The sequence below is a fragment of the Nipponia nippon genome, unplaced genomic scaffold, assembly GCF_047370975.1.
Source record: "Nipponia nippon isolate SJK-2023a ecotype South Korea unplaced genomic scaffold, ASM4737097v1 scaffold_3, whole genome shotgun sequence".
Classification (NCBI taxonomy): Eukaryota; Metazoa; Chordata; class Aves; order Pelecaniformes; family Threskiornithidae; genus Nipponia; species Nipponia nippon.
The window spans coordinates 24,947,418-24,966,092 of NW_028262347.1; positions in this window are offsets into that span (position 1 = coordinate 24,947,418).

An 18,675-nucleotide genomic window follows, 5' to 3' on the forward strand; every position below is an offset into this window, starting at 1 on the left:
ACTTACATTGCATTCCGCACTTCAGTCATTTTGGCATTTCTAAAAGAGGAGGCAATGGTATTCAATTAACAAACACACACAGGTGTTGTGAGGATAACATTAACACTTGTGAGGAATAGGAAGCTCCTCAGAAAGAACGTCCATCTCTGGAAGGATGAACCATCTCTGCTGCACCGCTGATGGCAAGTTTAACCTGATCAAACATTACGTGTGAAGGATGGTCTTTGCATTGTAGGATTTAGCCTCGTTATTATGAGTGCATTAAGCTGCACTTGTCTGTAAAGTCAGAATTTGGTAAGCGCTTATTTTGACAGTGGTTTCTAAAACTCCACCCTCACTTCAGTATAATCTTCTCAGTTGGGCTAGGGCAACTGTTTATGAGGCCACATAATGAATTGTTCAGGTTAAAAATACCTCAGCCAAAAGAAAAGGGAGGAAGGGTTTTTTTAATGACTAAGTACATGAACCAGCAAAACTGGCTAGTTTAGCCAGCATGTCTGATTCGACAAATGCTTGTCAAACTACACCCCAGTGCTGTGGCTGTCCTTATCATCAGGAACTGCCAAGCCATCTCTTTCATCATTGCTTACTCCCACTCTCGAGTTCTGAGTACAGGGCAATAAGTGCATAAGGACCTGAAGCCTGAGAAAATCTCCAAATTTCTGCGCTGGCATTCCTGACTGTTGCCTGTGGAAGAAATCAAAATATGCCAATGATGTAAAAGTCAGGAGCTAAGCATGCAGGTTGTAGACAGCCCCCCTTAAAAATGTGTATGCAAAAGTTTTGTCAAGCTACTGCTCAGTTACTTAAATATGAGTCCACTGTATGTTTTTACTAGTATGTCCAAATTATTTTTTTATAGTCTTACGATGACTACTGCAGTGTTCCATGACTAATTTCAAATGTTAGGAAAAGCTCTCTCTTCTTCATTCTTGGTTTTTTTCTGTTCAAAGTTCCAATTCTCAATTTTATAAAAATTCTTAATATCCTAACAGCCTGTTTATTAATGTTCTAATTTGTTTTTTTAGCAAGTTAGCCAAATAAACTGTCTGAACACATTTATTCTAAGAGTATTTGGAAAATTTCCTTTGCTGTATTGTATATAATTAGGCTTGGCAGAACTCAGATTCTGTAATGACGGTTTCCATTGCAGAGGAATCGGGGACGAGTCCATCATGTGTCACTTTGCAGAGTATTCCATCTCACTAAGGTTATTCTGCAAAATGTTCACTGTCTGCTGAATCTCTAGTGCCTTATGGCAAAATGAGTCTAAACATACTCTCTATAGCAAGATTTGAAATCATTAAAATATTCAAATATGAATATTAAAATATACAATTCAATAGTCAATTTCATATAAAAAATATAATCCTACATCTACCACTAATATCAATCAATATACAGTTAATTAAAGAACAGATCAACCTGGGAGTATATTTGGATCACATTTCTATACTACACTACTACTACCCTAATGTAGGATATTGGGCAAATCACAGCCCGGTTTTTAAAAGCAGCTAGTGGTTTTCTTTGGTTTGTTTTCAGTCAAATATTTTTCACTGTATCACACTGAACACTCTTGAATAATTCTAATTAGAAGCCTTAAAAAAAAAAAAACCAACCCACTATTTTCTCTGGTTTAGCCTGTATATTCAACCTGTTCTTTCTTCCGACTACCTGACAAAGTTGTAGGCAAAGTTTTCATAGTTGCCCCTATTCTTTGGGGACATCAACTGAGTAAATTAAATCATCTTTGAGTGGTTTCATCAAGGTAATGCTTTAAAATTCCACCTAAGATGCCGTGTGTGGGGTTGGTTGGGTTTGTTTGGTTTGGCGTTTTGTTTTGGTTTTTTTTTTCAGCAGTATCTTGTATTCCAGCACCATTTTACACTCTTGTGGACAGCAATTTTTACGAAGAGCTGTATTGCAGATCACTGTGCACTTGGAGTTACAGTACAAAATAGGCTTCCTAAGCACTTTACTAGATCTTCTCAGTGAGCTCTTAGAAACAAGACAAGTGTGGAGACAGTACCAAAGGGAGCCCGTAATATGGAGGATTATACTCTATTAATGAGCAATGCAGTTTTAAAATTAACACAGGAGGCAATTCCAAACATGAAACTGTTTTAGTCAGAAAATTATGCCCTCTTATTTTGAGAAAAGAGGATCTTTCAAGAAAGATGATAGTAGTATTCCCTTTTAAAAGTAGGGGAGCAGATGTACCCCTGGAGTAAACCCAACCTGGATGGATGACATTGTTCCTGGATTTTCAGTAGCAACGCTTCATAGCTAGAGCAACAGGAGGCGGAGGTAGGGAGGGTCCTCAAAGGGATTTATCCTTGGAAATAAATATGTATTACTAACCTCAGTACCAGTTTATATATTAACATCTGTCTTCACAGTATGCGGTTTCAAGTTCTCTTGTGCTGTACCTGAATGCTCTCTCCTTTTAAACTTCGTCTCCTGGGACTGTAATTCATTCTATATTCCTTTCTCCCACATGATTGTATATAAATAAATATAATCTGAGGAAAATACAAAACTGCAGTAAAGAAATGAACCTTCCCTCAAGAATAATTTCTCTTTCCTACTGTGTCCCTTTTCACCTGCTGTATCTTCACAATCCTTATAGTCTTTTGTTATTTTGATAAACCTACTAATACCGAGGAGCCAGTGTAATTGCCACTCATCCCTGGAGATAAGCGAGAGAGATGGGTAAGCAGATGTCAAAGTCTCAAAACAAAGGTGAGTACAAAGCTATGCAGAACACTGGCGATTTATAAAGGAGACATTAGCATTATCGAGCACTGTTTTGGGAAATGGTTATGCAAAGAATTAACAGTTTCAACTGAAAAGAAGAAAGGAGCACAGTTGGACCTGCCTGAGCAAGCACATTAGCATAACCCTTGGAGAAAGCCTAAGGAAAAGGTTTTACAGTGAGGGAGCTGGAAAGCAGAGGCTCGCAGCTCTGAGCAAACAGTGATTCGTGTTCGTTTGGACCCACCACTGCTAGGGAGGCAAAACTGGTGTGGGCCTTCCAAACAAACGGCCAGGATACCCGACCTCACCACCATGTCGTCTTCTAACTGAAATAACCTGTGAACCCTCACAAATTTTGGCTAAAAAGCAAAGTTGAGAGACATAATGAAGTCTACTATTTTTAAGGATAAAAGTACTTAATGTCTTGCACTCTGAGAGAGTGAGTTTGGACCACTTGCCATGGGAGCTGGGACTCGGACAGCATATGCCATTCAGGCCTAGCTCTTGTAGCCCACGTCCTCGCCCTCTCTCAGACTTCTCCTCCTCAGAGGCTTCAGTAGAGACCCACACCTGTGCAGGGACTGCCCAGCATGCATTTGATTGTTTATAAGCAACTCTGACTCAAACCTCTTGCCTTGGATATTTTGTGGATTACCTTACCCATCTGTGGCTTCACCTAAAAAATAACTATTACATTGCAACATATAATTTAGCTGAGTTGAAAGGCTGAAAACATTCAGGTGTCTTTTCTTTCACCCCTGACTAGAAGCATTCACTAGGGACAAATAACTTCTTATTAAACTACCCCAAGAATAACTTTATTCCAGTGGACTCCTAAAGAAAGAAAAATCCATATTGGACCACTCTTCCCTATTCCCACCCCCAGAGAAAAATTGCCTAGACTAACAACTTAACCTAAAAAGCTTGAAACAAGTGTTATTTAAAGTAAGATTGTTTTAGCAATTTTGTTGATATGGAGACACTCCTCAATACCTATGACAGCTATATAGTTACAGTTTATAAGTAATCTTTTGTGTGTGTAAGAGTTCAATGAATCACTTGGAACGAAAAAAGGTTAGAACATGCTGAGAGAGAAATAGGTGATAGTATCGCACGTGGTTTGTAACAGTGATTGTTACGCCTCATGATTCCTGGCAATCTTTCTGGAAAGTCCTACCAAAATTTACCTTCCCTCTCTGAGATTTAAATTTCAAAATAGTAAAAATTTAAGGAACATAAAAATAAGCAGTAAATACTCACCTACATGATTCCACAGGTCAGAGCTTGCTGCAGTGAATGAATGGGTGAGTGGACAAAATAATTAGCCTTGTCTGGAAAGGCAGGGCTCTGGCTCAGCCAATTGGGATTTGTCACTTGGTGAAAACCTTAGCATAATTACAGGGTAGTTGGTTAAAGCTGTCTCCTGTCCCAGCTGATTGCAGTAAGTAGTATAACAACGCATTACCTATCAGAGATCTTACACCATGTTTTATAGTCTACTGAACAAATGCTTTGGAAGAGATCTCTTTTTCCTAAAGTAAGAAATATTTTATAGTTTGACTTAATTTTGCTTTTTGATGCAGCAGTGGTTTGACAATGGTGGTAAAAGTTTTTTTCATGGCTATGCAGAAATGGGGTAGAGGGGAGCAGAACTGCATTCTGCATTGCCGAAGCGTAGAGTACCCCCAGGCAGTGCATCCACGCTGGGCGGGAAACAAGGTCGCAGGAGGAGATCCTCCACTGGAGTGGATGCTGAGGTTGCTAAGCTTGGAGGTCACTGAACTGAGCACCACACTTAGCTCTCTGGTTGCTCGCATAGAGATTTAGGCATGACCACTGGAGCATCCCTAGCGGATGCTGATGTAGGGTGTGTTAACAACCACATTGGAATGGAATGGAATGGAATATTTTCACTTGGAAGGGACCTACGACGATCATCTAGTCCAACTGCCTGACCAATTCAGGGCTGACCAAAAGTTAAAGCGCGTTGTTAAGGACATTGCCCAAATGCCTTTTAAACACTGACAGGCTTGGGGCATCAACCACCTCTCTAGGAAGCCTGTTCCAGTGTTTGACCACCCTCTCAGTAAAGAACTGCTTCCTAATCTCCAGTCTAAACCTCCCCTGGTGCAGCTGTGAACCATTCGCACGCATCCTATCACTGGATACCAAGGAGAAGAGCTCAGCACCTCCCTCTCCCCTTCCCCTCCTCGGGAAGCCGCAGAGAGCTATGAGGTCGCCCCTCAGCCTCTTTTTCTCCAAACCAGACAAGCCCAAAGTCCTCAGCCGCTCCTCACAGGACATGCCTTCCAGCCCCTTCACCAGCTTTGTTGCCCTCCTTCTGGGTGCATGCAAGGAATAAAGGTAATTAAACAACCTTCCACTGTCTGTCATTACACTCCTAGCTCTGATTACACTGACACAGCACTTTGAGTTGAGGGCTTCCCACAGCAACAGGATGGCAGGAGGTGCCTCGGGTTAGAGCAGTTTTGAGCTGTGGACCCTCTGTTATACTTGCAATATGGTAATTTTAAAACTTTCTCCCTCAGCATAAAAACAATTTTGTCTTTGGAGCTGATTTCAGTCTCAAGACTTTCATTTCAATATTGAAACATTTTTATTATGTTAAATGTCATACATTGTATTTTCTTTGTGTAATATTTTTACTAAGTTTTTGGTACTCCATGACATATCCTTCTTAAATGTATGTAATGATAAATCCCCCAAATGACAAAATAGTCAAAATATTGTTATCTTATTTTTTAAGGTCAGCTGTAGAACAATGATTTTAAATAATTATTTAGAATACAAATCTAGAAAAAATGGTTTAAAAATAATAGTTTATAAAACTATTCTAAAATGATGAGAAAAAATACTCTAAAGCAGTTTGCTATGGTGAAAAAAGAAGATGGAATAGAATTTTTCAAAATATGTCATTCCTCAGTAATACCCTACTGTACATTACTCTTATTTTACATAAGAATTTTAAAACACTATTGATTGGTAAAAGTCTAGAAAAAATGAAAATAAAGCTTTAGAATTTTAAATGTTAGTGCTAAAATTTGGTTTTGTGTGGATTGGATTCTTCCACTTGCTATTTTTGTGAAAGAAAATACTATCCTTCTTCATGGGAAATACGGAGCCTGCTTTATGTCTCAGAAGAACAAGGAAAATAAGATACACAGTAATGAGACTAGGTAGGTCAAATGACTGTTGAGAGACTCATGGTAGTTAGCAAAGGCCATCGCTGTTTCAGCCCAAGCTGCAGACTGCAAGGCTTTTCCACTTGACCTGGAGCAGCGGTTTTCTCTCCTGTAACGTCGCATCTTTATGCACAGCAGTCTTACAGCCAGAATCCCATCCAGCAGCTTGACCGCTCATTTTGTGGTCTAGCATCCACTTCCCTAGTCAAATAGGAATTTCCTCCTGGAATACGCCAGCTCTCGCTGGCTGCAGTATTAAATAAGTGAAATAATTCTCAACAATTGAAGGAAGCATTACTGTGCTTGGTGGACGCGATGGTGTGGAATAGAATAAAGTCAAGGAGCCTGAGGAGATATGGAAATGAATCTGCAGAGGTATGGGAAACAAAAGAAAAGAGGTGCGGAGAACTATGACCAAATCGTTCTTCACACCTCATTAACCTACAAGTTTGTCTCAGACATCCAGCAACATCCCCTCTGGCTTCTATAATCAAACCATTTCTTTCAAACCAAGACTTGCAGTAGCTGGTACAGAAGGTTCCCATCCCCAAAACAAACCCAACGGGGGGTGGTCTGTGAATTATTCACTCCAGTACTCTTGGGCTTCTCTGTGGGCATTGCCCCGCGTTAAGAACGGCCTCACTGCCTGCTGAACGTGTGCCCTGCTGAGGCTGCCAGCAAAAGCGTTAATTTTGTTTGTGTTTTTATGATATGGACATCTGTCTGTCCATTAGCAACTGGAGAAGAGCCACCAGTGTCACGCCCCACAGCTGCCAGCCCGTCAGCAGACACTAACAATTTCTAGTTGCTACTGAATGAGATGGATTCAACCCAATAACCTGGTGCTAAATGTTTCTGTGCTCCTCCAAATCATAAGGGTATGGCTGTTGGGTGACTCCTGATTTCACTTTGATGTAACACAAATTGGAAGATGTTCCTGCTGGCGGGGAGGCAGCAGAAAATGGAAAAACAGAAAAGCCACAGCTGGCAGCTAATAAGAGAGATGTCTGAAGCCAGACGGGCAGAGAAGCTGGTAAAGATATGCAAATACCACCCCGATTCTATCACTGAACGCTACAAATAAAAAAATGGAGTGTGTCATGTGCAAAGGCAGAGGTGGCCCAAAGCTTCTAAGCAGTGTAGGTAAAAATTGAACTCTTGCTGCCCCAAGAATGAAGCTTGGAGGAGTTGATCCCATTATTAATCAGTGGCAAAACTCAACATTGTTCTTCTGGCAGAACGGGTTGCAAGGCTGAGGGCACTCGATGGAGTGAAGGGAGGCAGGGGGCTGAGCTGAGGATGCCGTGTCTCCCTTCCCTTCCCTCCACACCTCCCCTGCTCTCCAGCCAGTCCGGTTCCACTGAGATGAGTCCCACCTGCCTGGCACATCGTCTCTCAGCAGAGCAAGGCATTAAGGCACCTGTAACCTGCCTCTCAGCAGCTGTCCTCTGAGCTTCAGTCACACATGTCAGATCCTACCCTGCACACACCATATCCCCTTCTCCTAAGCCCACCCTTCCCTGAGGTCCCCTTCTCTTTTCCCTATTCCAGCACAGCTTGGGACTCCCCGCCTCCAACCTTCATTTCTCCAAAATGCCCATCTTAACCTCCACATCCCCCAGGCAGAAGGCCCTACTCCATACTCACGCACCATGTCTGTGGGACAGAGCCTGTCCTGCAATTTACATCCCTCAGGATGCTCTTTTCCTTCAGCTCTTCACAATATGGGGCTGATTCCCCCCACTCACTCCCAAGATTCTTGATGTTGGTGTGGATTGCCCTTACCCACAGCCGGACCCGGGCAGCATTGTATCCCTCGCAGGCAAGCTAGGGAAGCTCAGATCACACTGGTAGTTTTGGTTAGCACCATGTATGTTTGGCATGCCCTGTGTGCATCTGGGATTTGCTTTCCCTTTTTAGACACGACTCTCACGTGCCTTTGTCACAATTTACCACTTCTTTCTCTTTAGTTAAAATTTTCTAGATATTTTCCACAGTACTTTGTCAGCTCCAGCCTAAAGTATTCAAACTGCTTTTTGGAGAACTATGGCTTACCTCTACCCAGGCCCCGCATCTGGTACAGGCTTCAGCTACCCACAGAGGTGGGCCATCATAAGCAACTATCACCTGTGTTCTCTTTTCCTTGAAGGAGCCACTTTAGGTGCTAGTAAGCTGTAAGACTGAGGTCTGTATGAGATCTGCTCAACAAGCATGTACTATGGACATGCTAAAATCTTATTCTCTGAGCATCTGTGTCAGGGATCTGACCTGAGTTCATATGGTCTCATTCTGGTCTTTGTCACCGGGTTTCCCTACCGTAGAAACCAGGGCACTGGGGAAGAGACATGGAAATCAGTGCACTCCCATGCCTTGCCCCAGGATGTAGGTTAAGCATATAACAAAACCAGGGAGCTTGGGAGCATACTGTGGTTTAACCTGAGACAATATTTTCCTTCCTAGGTGTGCATAAACTTTCCAGGTGGACGTATCTCCAGAACACTGGCCAGACAGGGGTTCTAAGCGCCAGAGCCCCCTATTGTATTACAGCTGTTAAAGTCATGCTGAAAACTCCCCTTGTCTGCTGTGGCATTTGACTGCTCTGTGGGTGTGTCTGTATCATGTAATGGAGCCCAAAGAAGAGTTTCCTCTTATTTCCAAATAAAGCAGTTTACCTGCACAGTACAATACAATGCAGAGACACCAGCCTGGGTCCTGAGAGTGGTAAAACATTAAAAACTGCAGCGTATTTATTCAGCACAGAACGTTTTTAGTTTGTCTGGGCTACTTTTAGGACCTGAGCTGGTCTCTTCATGGAATAGTTCTGCACTGTACCTTCTAAGCCTAAAAGCCCACATGGATCAAACTGGCAGGTTTCAGTCCCACGCTCGGTTCTGCAGAGCAGCTATGCTGTTGCTGTCTCTGCAGAGCTTTTAGTTTGGACACAGCACCACACTCCTGCAGTTCTGATTTTTCCTGTTCTGGCATATTTGCATATGCAAGGCTACCTCTGACACGTGCTTCTCTGCGCAGGCTAAAGAAATCCTATGATGGGCAGCATGGCTCTCCCCCAGGAGGCCTCCTACAATGTGGCTTGCACTCAGTGCCTTCCAGGACTCAGATCTAAGCTTTTAAAGGCTACGTAGAAGGCTCTTTTGTCTTTTCTTTTCTCCTCCAATTTTGAATAACTAACTCATTTTAGTTTTGAGAATGACATATCTCATTTACATTTAAATCTTTCTAATCCCTTGCCAAGCTGCCATGACAATAGGCACTGTAAAAATTAGTAAATAAGAATTTTCTTATTTACCTGATTGCCTTTCATGTCTCATTGTCTTTTATGTCAGTCTGTGCCAAGGCACTTTCAAGTTATATATTCAAATGTGAAAGCTAAAAGCTATCTGAATGAAATGGTTTTATGTCAAGAAAGATATAGCCCTGTGTGTCATGTGTGCATATTGAAAGCAGCAGCTTTATTAAAGGAGTAAAGAAAGAGACACCCTTCTCTCACCCAGCCCAAGCTCAAAAAGGTTTGGAAAACTTAACTCCAGCTTACACCAATGGCAATAGCACAGGATGCTTCTGAAGCTCACCTAGTCCCAAATTCTCCCCGATGAAAATCCATGCAGTGCAGGTAGCTCTGGTGCATCTATGCAAATTTATACCAATGAGCCCACATTCATTAATGTAGTGGACATTTGGGATCATGCCTTTAGCAAGAGTAAGCCCACTGGCCTATTCACGTGCACTGATGTGGATGTCTAGAAAGCGGCGGATGCGGGGAGAAGAGAGAGAAGCACACATCCTCGCCACAATGGCACAGAAAAGGAGCTAAACCGCTCTGCGTCCTTGCTATTGGAGAGTACAAGGAGCACTTACCCGTCTTCCCTGCACTCCTAAATTCTTGCCATTTAGGATACCAGGACCACTGGATCTGAGGAAATCCTGCTTCTGGCTTTCAGCTGCCAGACTTCACTTTTTTTGTGCCAGAATGTGTCTTATGGGGCAGAACCTTTTTCCTGTTATGGAAATATAAGCCACCTGGAAGTCATCCATGTGGAAGACACGCAAAATCCATGTTAATGTTCTCCACCCACATTTTTCTAAAATACTAATGTTTCTATTAAACATGCCATAGTCACAGAGAATAAGATGCAGTAGAAAATATCACATATGATACTGACCAGGAATAAACTATCTTTGGCAAATAATATTGACCTTCACTCCAAACACAGAGACATATCACTGCCCCAAGCAAAGACACATGGAAAGCTCATGAGGGAGGAGGCTTTGTTTCCTGGCTATTGCTTTGCGACAGGTTGCGTACATGTGTAAAAGGAGGCAGACGAGAGCAGGAGAGGAGGAAAGAGAGTGCCTGGAAATAAGCTCAGAGCTCTGGCTGGTACAACCGAAGGTGTTACAGTCCCCTCCTGCCCTCCCATCTCTCGGCTGTGCAGCAGAGAGAGGTAACCCAGATGTAGGCAGCATGCCTCAGCCAAAATCATCTCCAGCTGTATCTTGCCCAAACACAGCAGGCCCTGGGCTGCAGCAGCCGGGAGCAGGCACGCCAACGTCTCCTGTGCTGTGACTACACAGTTCCAACTATGAGAAACAGTATTTGACTAGTTGGTGTGGACTTACATGCATTTCTTTGAGAAGCCTATATTCCCTACTAGTTTCTGTTCAGTCCTCTGCTTTTTTTTTTTTTTTTTTAAACAGATTGGCATTTTTTGTCAAAAAAAAAAAAAAGTTCCATCAAACAGTTCCAATCCAGCAGTATTTTACAGTGTGTTTGATTGATAAGTTTTTGTTCTCTTCACCTTTGCACGTATTGAACTTGACTTGGACTTTGATCTCAAGGATTTTTTTCTGAGACCTTCTAGCAGTTAAATTAGCTCTTTTTTCCTGAGCATTCAAAACTTCCCTGCTGAGTCTGCTTTCCCCCCCACCCACGCTGCTTGTGAAGTCAAGGAGAGTAAAAACTCATTACAGCTTTGCTGTAACTATTCATGCACTGGAAGGAAGTTCTGAAATGTAGGTACTAAAAGGTTATGATCAATCTTTACCCTGTTTTACAAGAAGTTCAAGGGCTCCAGAAGCTTTTTTAGCTCCTTTAGCTTTTTTTGTTTTATTTACCTGTTGCTGGCTTACCTATCACTTCTGCAGAAATCAGAAATAGATTAGTACTTATTTCTAACTAGATCTATCTAGAAATGGTCTGTCCATCTTGCACAAGCTACCAGAGAGTATTCCTTATTTTTTTCTTCCAGAACAACAGAGGAATCAGACCCAGGGAATTTTCCTTGTAATTTCCATATTAAGAACAATAATACAAGTAACTGTAAATCCAGTCTGACAAAGACTTTATGCACTTGTAAAATACCTTTGAAAAATTTAATTATTTAAATAAACAGGAATCTCAGTTTATTAGAATGCTTGAAGAAACAAACCCACCTGTCTATTACCTTCAAAAAATAAGAGTCTAATTTACTAAGTCTACTGAGAAAATTGCTAATTAAAGTAGGTCATAAACATTCTGTGTGAAGATGACTACTTGAGTTTGAATTAAAAACAAAAAAGTCAAGACTTTTCACAGGGGCTGGGATAGAAGGTTGCTTACCAGCTAGTTCTTATACCAGTAATGTTCCACACCAAACACAGCTGGAATGTGGCCTTAAAGAAAATCTGCATTATAAACTGTCTCTGAACTGCTTCACCTGCTTGTGAAACGAATTTAAATGACTTCTGAAAGCTGCAGAGGTAGCAGTTCATTTGGATTGCAAAGCAGTATGGAAAAGGTAAGTGTTTTCCCAGGCTAGCAATCTACATATTAAAGACATAAAAAGAACTACTTGGAGTCATAAAGACCAGTGCCAAAACAAATTCAGGAAGACCCATGGCAAGCAAAATGGTGGTTCTGGGCAGCAGTGTCAGTGTTCACGGGTTATTTATCTTACATAGTCTTAAAATGTTGTTGTGCATTATAAAAATTACACTACACTTCAACATGACGTTGCCCAATATTTTTAGACCCTGAAGGAACAGCTTTGGGAAATAGCAATTTCTATGAGAATTTCATGTCTAGACTACATTTGATTTCCAATAGTTTAGTTCTTTGCAATATAGAAATAGAATTTCTGGAGGATATTTTTTTATATTCCTCAAGTAGTCATTTGAGGACCATTACAGCTTCTTCTATGCTTGACTCTACATGGAAACTGCCTATATAAAGATGATATATGAACTTCTGGAATGCCTGTATAAAACAGAGTAAATAACTTATTTCAAATTCTGTCTTTCAGACCCCAATTGTAGTTATTTGAACTTGCTAACAAAACCACCTGTAATTAGATCATTATGAAACAAACAGAACGTGAGAGTGAGAAAGAGATTTAAAAGTTCAAAAGCTTTATGTAAGATTTTTAAATGGTGGGGTGTTTTTTGCTATTTTCTTGCTTCTATTTTGAGCAAACTTGGAGTAAATCATCTAGCACAGATGTTTCTCTGAACATAAAGGAAATGATCAGTTTACTGAAAAAGGGTAAAGATTTTGCAAGCTGGGGAAATCCTACAAATGTAGGAGTTCCACTCTATTGGATCAGCAATGCAAAAATGTTAAGAAGCATCTCTTTCTCTCCTGTCATATTACTTCTGAATTCATGTGCTCTCAGATAAAAGAGGAACTTAATAATGAATTAGATTTTAGTCTCTCATTTTTTAAACTGGGATTTTGTTATACTAATTTTTCAAGGAAAGATTAGGGAAATAATTCATTTTCAAAAGCAATTTACGAAGTCAATCACTTCCAATTTCCACAGGATACACAACCATTTTGTTACCATATTTAGTAGATCACCTTTTATTTGCTACTTCAAACAGTTTTATAACACCTAATTATCTATAACCCAATGCTGGATATCTCAGGGATAGATTTAGAGTCAATTAATATACATCTTGTGCTGATCCTGCCTTAAATACCTGCTGCAGCTTTGCACAGGAGGAAGTGTTTACATGATTAATGCTAAAGCAGGCAACACCTATCCATAGCAGAGAGAGAAAACTGAATCTTGCCTCGTGGCCACTTTATTAGAACTTGTCCAGAGCTGCTAATTCACTTTCTGTAAACTCAGTCTGTGTCAGCTTCTTTGGGCCAGAGTAATTGTTGTGAATTCAAAACATGCCACTCATTTGAATTATGAGACTATTAATTTAAAGCTTTCCTTTGGCCTAAAACAGCTGCTTCTTGCCTGTAAATATTTCCATATTGGTTAGATATGAGCAGAAAGATTATGCTGAAGTAATTTGTTGCCAAGAAAATACAGAAAAATTATCAAGAAAATACACTGGTATCAGAAAGATGTAAAAAAGCCCCCAAATGGGAATGCCCAATTGCCTAGTCAGTAGCTGTTGTTTGTTAAGGGCATGCAGCAATAGGACTCTAGTTAGTGTGGCAGGTACACATATGCATCACAGGTAAAATTGCAGAAAGGTGTATATGTTCATATGTGTGTGTGTGTGTTGATGTACACTTAAATTACTTGCCAGCTCAGCATGCACAGCCTCTTCAAAATCCTACTAAAGGCCTACCTATACCTTCAGACAAGTGTTTATTATTTGCTTAGCGTGGCCTACAACACGGATGGCCTCTGGGTCTGCCAGAGGCCTGGCCTAGGATGCAAAGAAAAATAATTCTCAAATGGAAGGAATGACCAGGAAAATGTTGGATTCAACTCAGTAGAGACATATGCAAAAATTTATACTTAGGCAGAAGAAATCAACCGAGTAGAATTCTAAAGATGCAGCAGAACATGGAAGTCATAGAGGTCTAGGAAATACAGCATGGTAAGACTGAAGGACATTTCTTTAGTCTTTAGAGGAGATTATTAGGAAAATATGGTAATAGTTTTATTAGTTGGGGAAAGGATTAAAAAGGGATGAAGGAATGCTCATGTTCTCCACATCTGCTAGGGGTTAGACAAGAACTAAGGAATCTCAATCACATTAACAAAGACTTAAATTGAATATTGGAAAATTTTGTAGCAGTAAGAGCAGATAAACAGTAGGTTACCTGGTCTAAGAGAGCTGGGAAATCTTTCAAGGAAGCTATTGGTAAAATAAATCCTAACTTTGGAAAGCAAGGGATAATCAGATGATCTCCGGAGGACCCTTTCAGGATTGTACTCTGAATTCTGCAACATTTAAACATCTCTTTGACTTAGAGTTCTTTGCTTTAGTTTGGTTGATACATAATATGTAATACTTCTTGGCTGCAGATATGTCAGACAACATTGTAATTCAAGAGATGAGACACGTTGCAGGATTGTTTGCTAGATAAAGCCCTTAGAGGCTGCTCATATTTTTATTGCAAACCAGTACGGAAATATGGGAACCAAAGTCCCCATTTTGAAAGCTCCTTCTGGTTTCTGGTGCCACATATTTTTCTCCAGAAGTATTAAAATCTCCTTACACTGCCTTAGCCAGTGTAAGGCTAATTCAGAAATTTTAACTAGTAGACTCTCAAGATACGTACTTAGACATCACACCACCCAGAATTAATGACTATGTTTAAAAATATAGACCAATATTTTTTTTTTTTTCCAGTTAACCAGATGAAAACATCAGGTTTAGGGTCATTTATTTCCTCCTTGAGTGAAACCAAACTTTGAATTTCTGCACATTGCAGCCAGTAACACTAGAATAACCTAAACTTAAAGCTCACACTTGATCTTGCTTCTGCACTGCAGAATTCATCCAAGACCGCACAAGCCAATACTAACAACTTCCCAAGGCCGGTCTGTGTAGCCTTGTGAGGAATTTTAGAATGTAGCAGCCAGTTCTTCATGCTTGCATGCAATATGGTTACAGAATTATTAGGACTTTTAAAGTACTTTAAATGCTATAAACATAAGATATAAGAACCACTAAGAATTCATTGCAGGCATTGTTACCAAATATAATCAAGACTTGAGAACATTAAAATCTTCCTGAAACCTATAATCCTTATCCTATACTTAAGCAACACTGGTCCATTCTCCATCCCTTCTCTTAGTGCATTCAAAATATCTACAATTAAATCTATTTTTTTTTCCCCTCTATTACAGCTTCACAACTAAGTTGAAAGTTCAGTTCCAGTCTGTCCAGTTAGTATCTTAGCCACCTGCTGCATGACACAAAATTGGTGTAGTGACTGTACAGCTCTGTGTCATAAAATTTGCAGTACAGCTGAAAGCAATTGAGTTAATGGCAATGAAGACTGAGCTATTTTCCCACTCTTCAGGCAAATCAGAGCCTAATAACCTTGAATGATACTCACAGAACATTACAGGGAAGTTTGCGTCCTGCTGCCTGTTTTATCCTACTGGATAAGCTAAAAGATGACTATTGAGATGCCAAATTGATACTTTCCTTTATCACTTAGGATGGGATTTCTCTCAGCCATCTAAAAGTTAGGTCCCTGCTCCAAGGTTGCTATTCCAGACACTGTTTATCATTGACAGAAAAAGACGGAAACCCCTAGAGCATGACTTATCCCATCTATGTACAACACCTATCTAGTAGACTTATGCTTGCCAGGAGATACCTGCTCTTTCTAATAACTGAGTAAATCATGGATACATAGCTGGGTCCACAGACCTAACACATAAATAGTTAAAATGGTAAGAATTGAATGCTACAGTGAAGTTACCCAGGTAACTTCAGGCATTTCGCTGAGGTGCCTACTTTAGAAATGCAGTCGTCATAGACCTGCTCTGCAGGAACCTCTCAAGTTCATCTCAAATCCTGAACGGTGGGTGAGGGGGGAGGAATCACCCTGCAGAAGTTCCTGTCTCTCTCCATTGCCTGCAGATGGTACCTAACGAGAGCAGGCCTCTAATTAGCACATGAAAGGTAAGGTATGTAGATGAATTCAAGACCTAAATAGTCAGTTATTCACACAGAAAATAAAAAGTAATTTCTCTCCCTAGGAGATGGAAGCACTTTCTGCACTATACTGCACTACTCAGGATGTGATAAAGAACAATGTGAATATCATCATACAAAATTACTCAATTTGAGAGTCAGTGCACAGTCTGAAGGCGTGCTAGGGACCCACTGGGGCAGCAACTGTCTGGTTTAGAGGCTCATCTACATTTTCTCCAAGATACTGCATAACTGAATACTTGATGTTTAGCCTGATTTTCCATAAAATTATATAAATTCCAATAATTACCTACTTAAAAGGAAGAAAAAAGACAAAAAAATAAAATTAAAATATGGATATTGATAACTTTTCCAAAGAGCATAAGCATTGAACGGTTTAATCAAAGCATTGCCTGTACAAGTTAGCACTAAAGATGCCCACTATACAAACAATTATTATCAAATTGCTGCAGTAATACACTGTACAAGTTATTTTTATAACGAACAAATATAGGACATCAGCATGGTCACCAATAGGGCCTGAGCAGCAACTGGGCCAGATTCAATAATGAGTGACTCAAAGAAAACCAATGCAGACACCACTACAAGCATGCACGTGTACAAACCCTTTGGTTTTATTAGTTACACTAGTGGGGCTAGAAATCTAGTTTTAGAAAATCGGGGCTTTGAGCAACCTGGTCTAGTGGAAGGTGTCTCTGCCCATGGCAGGGGGGGGCTGGAACTAGATGATCTTTAGGGTCCCTTCCAGCCCAAACCATTCTATGAATCTATATGGGGTGGCTGCCCTGCCATATGATCATGGCCGTGGCATGTGAATGAATGTGTGTTATATCAGCCAGTCATAAAGGAGGAGGAGGAAGAAAGGAGCCGGCATTTCTTCAGTCTATTCTCTGCGCCATAGGTAAAAATGTGCCTGGGAAAAATCACCCTAGTGTATGCCGATGCCTTTTCAGTAGCACTTGAAAACACAATATACATTTGCTGTGATATATATTGTATATCACAATGAAAGAATATATCTGCAAAACAGGGAGAAAAATTACCCTTTTTTTTTATTTAGCTAAGATGTAAATTGCCATCTGGAAGCAGGAGTCATAAAATGTAGACAAATAGGTAATGACAACAGACAAGCTCAGGAAGAAAAATTATTTGCACCATCCTCGAGCTGTTCCCTGACTGGGTTCCATATCCCAGCAAGGTGCAATCCATCTGGGAGCTGTGGGAGCATGCATGACTCTCTTATGGCAAATTCTTCCTTTAAAAATTAACTCACTACCCTGGATTAACAGCTGGCACTTAGCAAATAGTGTCTACGGTCTACTGATTTTACCTCCTTTATAGCTTTCTCTGTGACTGCCCTTGAGTTAATGGTTACATCATGTGTTAGTAGGGTAGTGCTTGTCATTTACTTCCCGACATAGTGAGCATTGTCACGTGCTGGATCCTAAGCAGGTCTAAGCCAGCCTAACTCCTGTCTAATTAACTTTGGCCCAGCACATGGAAGTGTGTTTGACAATGAGCATCATTCTCCCCATCAGTTCTGCAAAGGGAGGATGGGAGAATTCAGATGGATGATATGAAACAACCTGGCATCTTTTTGCAGATCACAGCGCTGCGGTTGCAAGTGAATGTCTCTGCATCGCACTGCAGGGATTAAAACACTGCAGAATGAGTTGTGATGGCCTAAAATGCTTCGGTTCTTCTAGTTCTTATCCAAAATAATTCAGGCAATGATAACTTGCATATTAAATAAAGTATTTTCTGTTTATCTTACACAGAAACAAGGTGCCAGATTAACTTCTTTTACTGAAAGTATCAATGATATTGAGGTTAATGACATTTCATTCTCTGAATATAGCTGTCAGAATCTTACAAGTGAGACAAAGTTTAATAGGTCACCTGGTCTCTTCTTTAACAATTCACATATTCTTTTCAAATACTTCCCGTAGAACAAAATAATCTTACAACTTCCATTTTACCCTAACATTCACCAGACTTTCCCTCCTTTCCTAGGTTGAAAGTCCGTTGTTTTTATTTATAACTTTTGACATCACACAAGATAGATCCTTCCTTTCCTTGTATCTACAGCAATTTTTATTAGAGCCTATTATTTTGTCCTCTTTTACCATGAATCATTGTGTAATCAGTGATTTTTATCTTTTTTTTATGTATATGGTGGTCTCTTCAACGCCTGTTCATGTTCTTTTTCCCTAAATTGCTTATAATGCTTACCATATTTTTGGGGTAGGGTCCTGCTCAGATCAGAGTGCAGTATTGCAAATGCGGGGATACTGCTTCATGATGTCACACATAAAATTTGATTTTTTTTTTTCCCCCAATTAGATGAAGCCACTAGTTAGTCAGCCACTGATATTTGTTATTCTCTTTTAGCATTTCTTTTCCTAGATACAACTCTTTCACTGAGAAAATGCTTGATACTATTTTTCTTCAACTATCTTTCTTTCCTTGAGGGAGAACGATCTTTCCTCCTCTGATTGCTACCACTAAGTTTACCCTATGCCCACTGGCCTGTGAAACTTGAGAAATTGACAACTAATTCCCTGAGAACTGCTAATAGCTCAGAAAATGTACTCTGGTTCCCAGCAAATACAATTTACTTATTCAGTGACTCTTCGTGTCTCGGAGGGAAAATCAAGCAGAGAGAGATTTTTTTTCTCGCTTTTATTTGTGAATAACTCTGAGTTTGTTCATGCGAGGTAAAGCTAAAACACTGCAGAATGGAAATATAGTTTGAAAAGAATCAGCACCCTCCTATACCACAAATTTTCTTGAT